This window comes from Loxodonta africana, chromosome 1, assembly GCF_030014295.1.
Source record: "Loxodonta africana isolate mLoxAfr1 chromosome 1, mLoxAfr1.hap2, whole genome shotgun sequence".
Taxonomy (NCBI): domain Eukaryota; kingdom Metazoa; phylum Chordata; class Mammalia; order Proboscidea; family Elephantidae; genus Loxodonta; species Loxodonta africana.
In genome coordinates, this window is record NC_087342.1 from 164,566,539 (window position 1) to 164,576,743 (window position 10,205).

Sequence of the window (10,205 nt, forward strand, 5' to 3'; positions counted from 1 at the left end):
CAAATAAGATGGAAGGAATACACAGAGCCATTACACCAAAAAGAATTGATTGACTTTCCACCATTTCAGGAGGTAGCATATGATCAGGAGTCAATGGTACTGAAGGAAGAAGTCCAAGCTGCATTGAAAGCATTGACGAAAAGCAAGGCTCCAGGAATTGATGGAATATCAATTGAGGTGTTTTCAACAAATGGATACAGTGCTGGAAGAACTGACTTGTCTATGCCAAGAAATTTGGAAGACAGCTACCTGGCCAACTGACTGAAAGAGATCCAAGTTTATGCCTATTTCCAAGAAAGGTGATCCAACTGAAAGTGGAAATTATCGAACAATATCATTAATATCACATGCAAACAAAATTTTGCTGAAGATCATTCAAAAGTGGTTGTAGCAGTATATCGACAGAGAACTGCCAGGAATTCAGGCCAGATTTAGAAGAGGACATGGAACCAAGGATATCATTGCTGTTGTCAGATGGATCCTGGCTAGAAAGCAGAGAATACCAGAAGGATGTACACCAGTGTTTTACTGACTATGCAAAGGCATTTGACTGTGTGGATCATAACAAATTATGGATAACGTTGTGAAGAATGGGAATTCCAAAACACTTAATTGTGCTCATGAGGAACCTGTACATAGATCAAGAGGCAGTTGTTTGGACAGAACAAGGAGATACTGCCTGGGTTTAAAACCTGGAAAGGTGTGCATCAGGGTTGTATCATTTCACCATACCTGTTCAATCTGTATGCTGAGCAAATAATCCGAGAAGCTGGACTATATGAAGAAGAACAGGGCATCAGGACTGGAGGAAGAGTCACTCACAACCTGTGTTACGTAGATGACACAATTTTGCTTGCTGAAATTGAAGAGGACTTGAAGCACTTCTTGATGAAGATAAAGACCACAGCCTTCAGTATGAATTATACCTCAACATTAAGAAAACAAAAATCCTCACAAATGGACCAATAAGCAACATCATGATAAATGGATAAAAGATTTAGGTTGTCAAGAATTTCATTTTATTTTTATCCACAATCAACACCCATGGAAGCAGCAGTCAAGAAATCAAAAGACGTGTTACATTAGGCAAATCTGCTGCAAATGGCCTCTTTAAAGTGTTGAAAAGCAAAGATGTCATCTTGAAGACTAAGGTGCACCTGACCCAAGCCATGGTATTTTCAATCACATCATATGCATGTGAAAGCTGGACAATGAATAAGGAAGACCCAAGAAGAATTCACACCTTTGAATTGTAGCATTGGTGAAGAATATTGAAAGTACCGTGGACTGCCAAAAGAACGAACAAATCTGTCTTGGAAGAAGTACAACCAGAATGCTCCTTAGAAGCAAGGATGGTGAGACTGAATCTTACATCCTTTGGACATATTGTCAGGAGGAATCAGATTGTCAGTGGAAAAGAGGAAGACCCTCAATGAGATAGACTGACACGGTGGCTACAACAGTGGGCTAAGGCATAACAACGATTGTGAGCATGGTAAAGGACAGGGTAGTGTTTTGTTCGTTGGTACATAGGGTCAGTATGAGTGGGAGTGGACTCAATGACACCGAACAACAGCAGAAACAACATTTGACCTACTCTGAGATTAAAGCTTCATACATGTTTATAAATACCCGTTAATAAACAATTTGTGAACTTAATTATAATATATAGGAGACAAAGCTCATGGTTAAAAATAGAATCTATACAAATCACGAATATGGGGTTAGTTAATAGTTTTGTTGTATGTGTTGTTGTTGTTGTTAGTTGCCGTAGTGTTGCCTCTGACTCATGGTGACCCCATGTACAACAAAATGCTGCCCACCATCTTCATCATTAAGGGTGTGCTTGAGTGCATTGCTGTGGCCACTGTGTATTTTGATTGCCTTCCAACTCAAAGAGGGATCATATTCCAGCACTATATCAGACATACTTTGTTGTGATCTATAGAATTTTCATTTGCTAATTTTCAGGAATAGATTTTCAGGCTTTTCTTCCTAGTCTGTCTTAGTCTGCAACATCCATTGAAGCCTGTCCACCATGGGTCACCCTGCTTGTATTTAAAATACTCTTGGCATAGCTTCCAGCATTGTAGCATCATGCAAGATGACACAGTATGACAAACTGGCGGTCAGGTGGTAGTTGCATATATTTGAAAATAATTACAAAATTCATGCCTTTAAAATACTCTATAATTTAAGAAGGAGGATAAGGAACGTGTGGCTAATTGCCTCCATAAACAACTGCCTCCTTTGCCATAAGACCAGAAAAATTAGATGGTGCCCAACTACCATTGCTGAACATTTTGATCAAAGATTGTACAGTAGAATTCTGATCAAAAGGGGGAAAACACAGAATAGAATTTAAAATTCTCACAGACTCCAGACTTTCTGGAGCCAAGGGGGCTGGGCAAACCCCTGAAACTATTGCCCTAAGATAATCTTTAAAATTTAAACCAAAAACATCCCCTGAAATTTTCTTAAAGCTGAGTGTTCTTGTTGTTAGGTGCCATCCAGTCAGTTCCAACTCATAGGGATCCTATGTACTACAGAACGAAACACTGCGTGGTCCTTCTCCACGCTTATAATAACTATGCTTAAGCCCACTGTTGCAGCCACTGTGCCAACCCATCTCATTGAGAGTCTTCCTCTTTTTCGCTGACCCTGTACTCTCCCAAGCATGATGTCCTTCTCCGGGGACTGATCCCTCCTGGCAAGATATCGAAAGTATGTAAGACATGGTCTTGCCATGCTTGCTTCTAAGGAGCATTCTGGTTATACTTCTTCCAAGACAGATTTGTTTGTTCTTTTGGCAGCCCATGTTATATTTAATATTCTTCGCCAACACCACAATTGGAAGGCATGAATTCTTCTTTATTCATCGTCCAGCTTTTGCATACATGACATGCGATTGAAAATACCATGGCTTAGGTCAAGCACACCTTAGTCTTCAAGGTGACATCTTTGCTTTTCAACACTTTAAAGAGATCTTTCGCAGCAGTTTTGCGCAATGCAATGGGTGTCTTTATTTCTTGACTGCTGTTTAGCTTAACTAGTAAAAAATGTCTGCCTTGAGCATTATGTTCTTTTAAGAACTATCTATATGGGATCAAAGTTACAACAGGAACTTGAAAAATTAGATAGGAACCTTAGGAGACAGTGAGTTTATGTTAATGGTGGAGGAACAACTCAGAAAAGGAGAATGAGACAAAAAAAGACAGGATTTACCGGCTTGGCAGAGATTGGAGAAACTCTGAGAGCATGGTCCCTGGACACCCTTTTAGCTCAGTAATGAAATCACTCCTGAGGTTCACTCTTCAGCCCATGAAACAAAATGAGACTAAAGGGCCACATCAGCCCAGGGACAAAGACTAGAAGAAAGCGGGGAGAGCAGAGACGCAAAAGCTGGCAATAGGGAACCCAGGATCAAGAAGGGAGAGTGATGGCATGTCATGGGGTTGTTAACAAATGTCATAAAACAATACATGCACTGTTTAATGAGAAGCCAGCTTGTTCTGTAAACCTTCATCTAAAGTTCAATTAAAAAAAAGAAAATGAGGGTGAAAATTATTGCACAACTTTAAAAATGCAATCAATGTCACTGAATTGTACAAGTAGAAACTATTAAATTGGTATGTTTTCCTGTGTATATTCTCAACAACAACAAAATATAATAAATACTCTATAATTCAGATTTTCTTTTCTTCATAATTTCATTAATGTATTGGTTTCTTTATATTAAGCTTGAAATTTGAAATTCAAAGATATTTAGAACAGTTGGCTATTTGTTTTCAAACATGTTCATGTTGCTCAATATTCTTGAAGTTACCTTATGTAAATATAATTAAATTTCACAGAAATTTTATGCACAAGTGGTTGATTTCTTAAAGTCTTTTTTTTTATACCTCTAATATTCAAGTTAATAGAATATTAAGTTAATAGTTAAAGAATAAAATCTCTATTGCTGAATTTTGGAACAAACTAATTTAATTCAGACTCTTAGTTTTCTTCCCACTTACTTAACATCCGTAATTAGCCTCAAATGGGACAGTTCTACTCTGTCCTATAAGGTTGCTATGAGTCGGAATCGACTCGATGGCACTGGGTTTTTGTTTTTTGAAGAGAGACTGAAGTCTAGATTTTTTTTCTTTCGTTTTTTTATTTTTCACAGACAGACGGCTAATGGTTATTTGTTGATGGCTGTCTGTAAGTTCAAAGCACTGGACATATATAGTCAGTGAAGCATTAAATATTTTACCTGCACATTTGGGACTTAAAATCATTCTACATTTAAGTCTGTTTATACCAAGCACATTCTGAATTCCCTAATGCACATTAAAAGCTTGCTAAAAATGAATCTGTTTTCCAAGTTTTTAAAAAATTATTTAACCATTCATTTTCAGTTATCTTTTTTTCAAGATTTGGCATTCACTTCTGGAGAAATATTTTTGCCACATACCTAAAGATTTTTTTTTTTTTCCTTTGCAATATGAAGCTGGAATTCAAGAAACCATTAGTTTGTGGCTCTCTGTTTAGTGGGTTACCCCCCCCCACCCCACCATGATCTTTGCTCAAGTCAAACCACCTGTTCCTTATGGATAAAGGCTAGTTTAATTGATCTGGCCCGGTTGTTTTCCAGTGGTCTATTGGTTCACTGCCCTTTAAAAGAGGAAGGACCGGGCTTGTTTAGACTATTTATCTATCCTTTTTTTTTTTTTTTATCTCAAAAGAACACATAGATGGACTTTAATAAACACTGCTTTGATGCCAGAATGGTTTCAGGTATATCTTGTTTTATATGATTTATAGAAAACACATCTAACTGCATTTTATATATATCATTTTACACAAAATAAGTCATATATATCTGAATATATATAATCTGTATCATCACTCACAAAAGCGTAATAGACACAGAGAGCACAGAGGGGTAGGTTAAGAATCAAGTGAAGAGAGTAGGGTGAGATTTTTTTTCATCCCCAAAGAATATGTGAGATCCAATTTTATCACTGCAGGTAAGTGAACCATGTGTGAAATAGATGGGATATTTCACACACCTGACAAGAAATTTGTATGCAGTTAAGTCACCAAAAACAAAACCAAACCCATTGCTATCAAGTTGCCTCCAACCCATAGTGACCCCATAGGACAGAATAGAAATGCCCCATAGGACTTCCAAGACAGATTTAGCAGATTGCAGCATCTTCCTCCTGTGGATTTGAACTGCCAACCCTTCCATTAGCAGCCGAGCACTTAACCACTGTGCCACAAGGGCTCCAAAGTTAGATCATTGTTAGTTGCTGTCAGATTGGTTCTGACACATAGCGACCCTACGTACAACAGAATGAAACGATGGATTGCACCATCCTCACAATCATTGTTATACTTCAACCCACTGTTGCAGCCACTGTGTCAATCCACCTCATTGACGGTTTTCCTCTTTTTCGATGACCCTGTACTCTACGAAGCATGATGTCCTTCTCCAGGGATACATCTCTCCTGATAACATGTCCAAAGTTTGTGAGACAAAGTCTCGCCATTCTTGCTTCTAAGGAGCATTCTGGCTGTACTTCTTACAAGACAGATTTGTCCGTTCTTTTGGAAGTCCATGGTGTATTCGATATTCTTTACCAACACCATAATTCAAAGGCATCAATTCTTCTTCTGTCTTCCTTATTCATTGACCAGGTTTCACATGCATATGAGGTGATTGAAAATACCATCGCTTGGGTCAGGTGCACCTTAGTCCTCAAAATGACATCTTTGCTGTTTAACACTTTTAAAGAAGTCTTTTGCAGCAGATTTGCCCAATGCAACACACATCGTTTGAGTTCCTGACCGCCGCTGTCATGGGTGTGGATTGTGGATGCAAGTAAAATGAAATACTGGACAACTTCAATCTTTTCTCCATTTATCATGATGTTACTTATTGGTCCAGTTGTAAGGATTTTTGTTCTCTTTATGTTGAGGTGTAATCCATACTGAAGGCTGTGGCCTTTGATCTTCATCAGTAAGTGCCTCGAGTCCTCTTCATTTTCTGCAAGCAAGGTTGTGTTATCTGCATACAGGAGATTGTTAAAGAGTTTTTCTCCAATCCTGATTGCACGTTCTTCTTCGTATAGACCAGCTTCTTGGATTATTTGTTCAGCATAAAGATTGAATAAATATGGTGAAAGGACTTGGGGACTTAAAATCACCTGTAAGGAAATACAAGATATATGCTATTAAAACACAAGTAGTGTCTGTGAATATACATATATATATTTTAAGAGATACTATAAGCATTCTAAAGATCCCCAGTGGTGGTGACACAATGGTTACAGCCTTGGTTGCTAACCAAAAATTTGAACCCACCAGCCCGAGGGAGAAAAGACCTCGTGATTTTGTTTCCATGAAGATTACAACCCACAAAACATTAGGCCTATACTACTTTGTCCTATAGGCATGCTATGAATCATAATCAATTCATTGGCAGACAACAGCAACAAATATTCTAATTCTTAAACAATGATAAAGTCTAATTGTTCTATGAAATTTCAAAATCTAACATTTTGATCTATAGTACTTTCTCACATTTTCTCTTTTGATAAATTTTACAGTTTTGTTATATTAACTTTTCTAACTGTGTGATTTTCATTCTTTAGTCATTGGTTATTGTCAGTGCCAACAATGACACTGTCTGCTTTAGATTGTAAGTGCTCAGAGGACAAGGGCTCACCTAATTCCAATCCCATCAGCCTATTCTGTTAAAAATAAATTAAACTAGAGACACACAATAATGTGAAGGCGACATTACTTTTCTACTTGATGCTTTAGGCATGTAGATGCAAGCTTTCTGTAAACTGCTTGTTCAGTATTAAAATTACATCTTACATCACATACATATTTATTGATTATTATGGTGCTGCTGCCTTGAATGTTGGCTATACCATGGACCACTGGAAGAACAAACAAATCTGTCCTGGAAGAAGTACAGCCAGAATGTTCCTTAGAAGCGAGGATGGTGAGGCTTCATCTCACATACTTTGGACACATTATCAGGAGGGACCAGTCCCTGGAGAAGGGCATCATGTTTAGTAAAGTAGAGGGCCAGTGAAAAAGAGAAAGACCCTCAATAAGATGGATTGACACAGTGGCTGCAACAATGGGCTCAAGCATAACAATGATTGCGAGGATGGTGCAGGATCGGGCAGTGTTTTGTTCTGTTGTACACAGGGTTGCTGTAAGTCTGAACCAACTTGGTGACACCTACAAACAATAATAACAACTACCTTGAAACTTTTTTTTACTAATATGGGATAGAAATAGGATGTTGGTGATAGCAAATATACTAGGTAGTTTCACTTTACAAGAGTTTTTTGGTCTTTTTTCTTTCTTTTGGCTATTTTTTACTCACTGAAAATTTCTAATTGGCTGCTGATCTAACACTATTAACACTTTTTAGTAAACATTATGGGTTACATTATGAAGAGATGTAATATTCTGCTCCAACAAAGTGCAGTTTGAAAATCACTGTGTTTCCTTTATCCAGTGTTTTAATCTGTCATGGTCTTCACATTTTACTTGTGAAGCAATATCGTATTCTACAAACATCAGTGGATTTAAGGATGTAGGCTCCAACCTTGGGACTACCATAACCTACTACTGTGTGTTTTTAGATAAGTTAGTCTGTGTCTCTGAACTCCAGTTTCTTCATAGAGATTTGGACTCTAATTTCTCAATTTTAATATTCTGGCACTGTGCTATAGCTATGTCTGTGTGATGTGTTTTGCAATTAATTTGTTTCAGAAGACAGATACCCACACGTGTCTGACGGTTTGTTGTACTGTGGGGCCTTGCGTGTTGCTGTGATTCTGGAAGCTATGCCACCAGTATTCAGATACCAGTAAGGTCACCCATAGCTGACAGGTTTTAGCTGAGCTTCCAGACTAAGGCAGACAAGGAAGAAGGACCCGGCAGTCTTCTTCTGAGAAGACTTAGCCAGTGAAAACCTTATGAATAGCAGCAGAACATTGTCTGATATAGCGCCAGAAGATGAGCCCCCCAGGATGGAAGGCACTCAAGAGATGACTGGGGAAGAGCTGCCTCCTCAAAGTAGAGTCAGCCTTAATGACGTGGATAGAGTCAAGCTTTTGGACCCTTCATTAGCTGATGTGGCACAACTCAAAATGAGAAGAAAGCGCTGCAAACATCCATTAATAAGTGGGACCTGGAATGTACGAAGTATGAATCTAGGAAAATTGGAAATCGTCAAAAATGAAATGGAATGCATAAACATTGATATAGGCATTAGTAAGCTGAAATGGACTGGTATTGGCCATTTTGAATTGGACAATCATAGGGTCTACTATGCTGGGAATGACAACTTGAAGAGGAACGGCCTTGCATTCATCATCAAAAAGAAAATTTCAAGATCTATCCTGAAGTATAACACTGTTAGTGATAGGATAATATCCATAAGCTTACAAGGAAGACCAGTTAATATGATTATTATTCAAATTTACGCACCAACCACTAAGGCCAAAGATGAAGAAATTGAAGATTTTTACCAGCTTCTACAGCCTGAAATCGACTGAACATGCAGTCAGGACACATTGATAATTACTGGTGATTGGAATGCAAAAGTTGGGAACAAAGAAGAAGTATCGGTAGTTGGAAAATATGGCCTTGGTGATAGAAAATGATGCTGGAGATCACATGATAGAATTTTGCAAGGTCAACGACTTCTTCATTGCAAATACCTTTTTTCACCAACATAACATGGACCTCACCAGATGGAATACACAGGTATCAAATCTACTACTACTACAAAGAGACGATGGAAAAGCTCAATATCATCAGTCAGAGCAAGACCAGAAGCTGACTGGGGAACAGACCATCAAATGTTCCTGTGCAAGTTCAAGTTGAACCCGAGGAAAATTAGAACAAGTCCACCATAGCGAGAGCATGACCTTGAGGGTATCCCACCTGAATTTAGAGATCATCTCAAGAATAGATTTGACATGTTGAATGCTAATGACCGAAGACCAGAGGAGTTGTGGAATAACATCAAGGACATCATAATGAAGAAAGCAAGAGATCGTTAAAAAGACAGGAAAGAAAGAAAAGACCAAAATGGATGTCAGAAGAGACTCTGAAACTTGCTCTTGAACGTTGAGCTAAAGCAAAAGGAAGAAATGATGAAGTAAAAGAACTGAACAGAAGATTTAAAAGGGCAGCTCAAGGAGATAAAGCAAAGTATTATAATCACATGTGCAAAGAGCTGGAGATAGAAAACAAAAACGGAAGAACACTCTCAGCATTTCTCAAGCTGAAAGAACTGAAAAAAAAATCCAGGCCTTGAGTTTCAGCAGTGAAAGAAAATATTAAACGTCTCAGGAAGCATCAAAAGAAGATGGAAGGAATACACAGAGTTCAGCCATTTCAAGAGGTAGCATATGATAAGGAACTGATGGTACTGAAGGAAGAAGTCCAAGCTGAACTGAAAGCATTGGTGAAAAACAAGGCTCCAGGAATTGACGAAAAATGAATTGAGATGTTTCAACAAACAGAGGAAGCATTGGAAATGCTCATTTGTCTATGCCAAGAAATTTGGAAGATAGCTTCTGGCCAACTGACTGGAATATTTATGTCTATTCCCAAGAAAGGTGATCCATCAGGATTGGTGGAAGACTCATTAACAATCTTGTTATGCAGATGACACAAATTTGCTTGCTTAAAGTGAGGAGGACTTGAAGCACTTACTGATGAAGATCAAAGACCACAGCCTTCAGTATGAATTACATCTCAACATTAAAAAAAAAAAAAAAAAACCCTCACAACTGGACCAATAAGCAAAATCATAGTAAACGGAGAAAAGGTTGAAGTTGTCAAGGATTTCATTTCACTTGGATTCACAAGCAACACTCATGGAAGCAGCAGTCAAGAAATCAAAAGATGAATTACATTGGGAAAATCTGCAAAAGACCTCTTTAAAATGTTGAAAGTCAAAGGTATCACCTTGAAGACTAAGGTGCCCCGACCCAAGCCATGATATTTTCAGTCACATCATATGTGTGCGAAAGCTGCACAATGCATAAGGAAGACAGAAGAAGAATTGTCACCTTGAATTGTGGTGTTGGCAAAGAACATTAAATATACCGTGGACTGCCAAAAGAACGAACAAATCTGTCTTGGAAGAAGTACAACCAGAATGCTCCTTAGAAGCC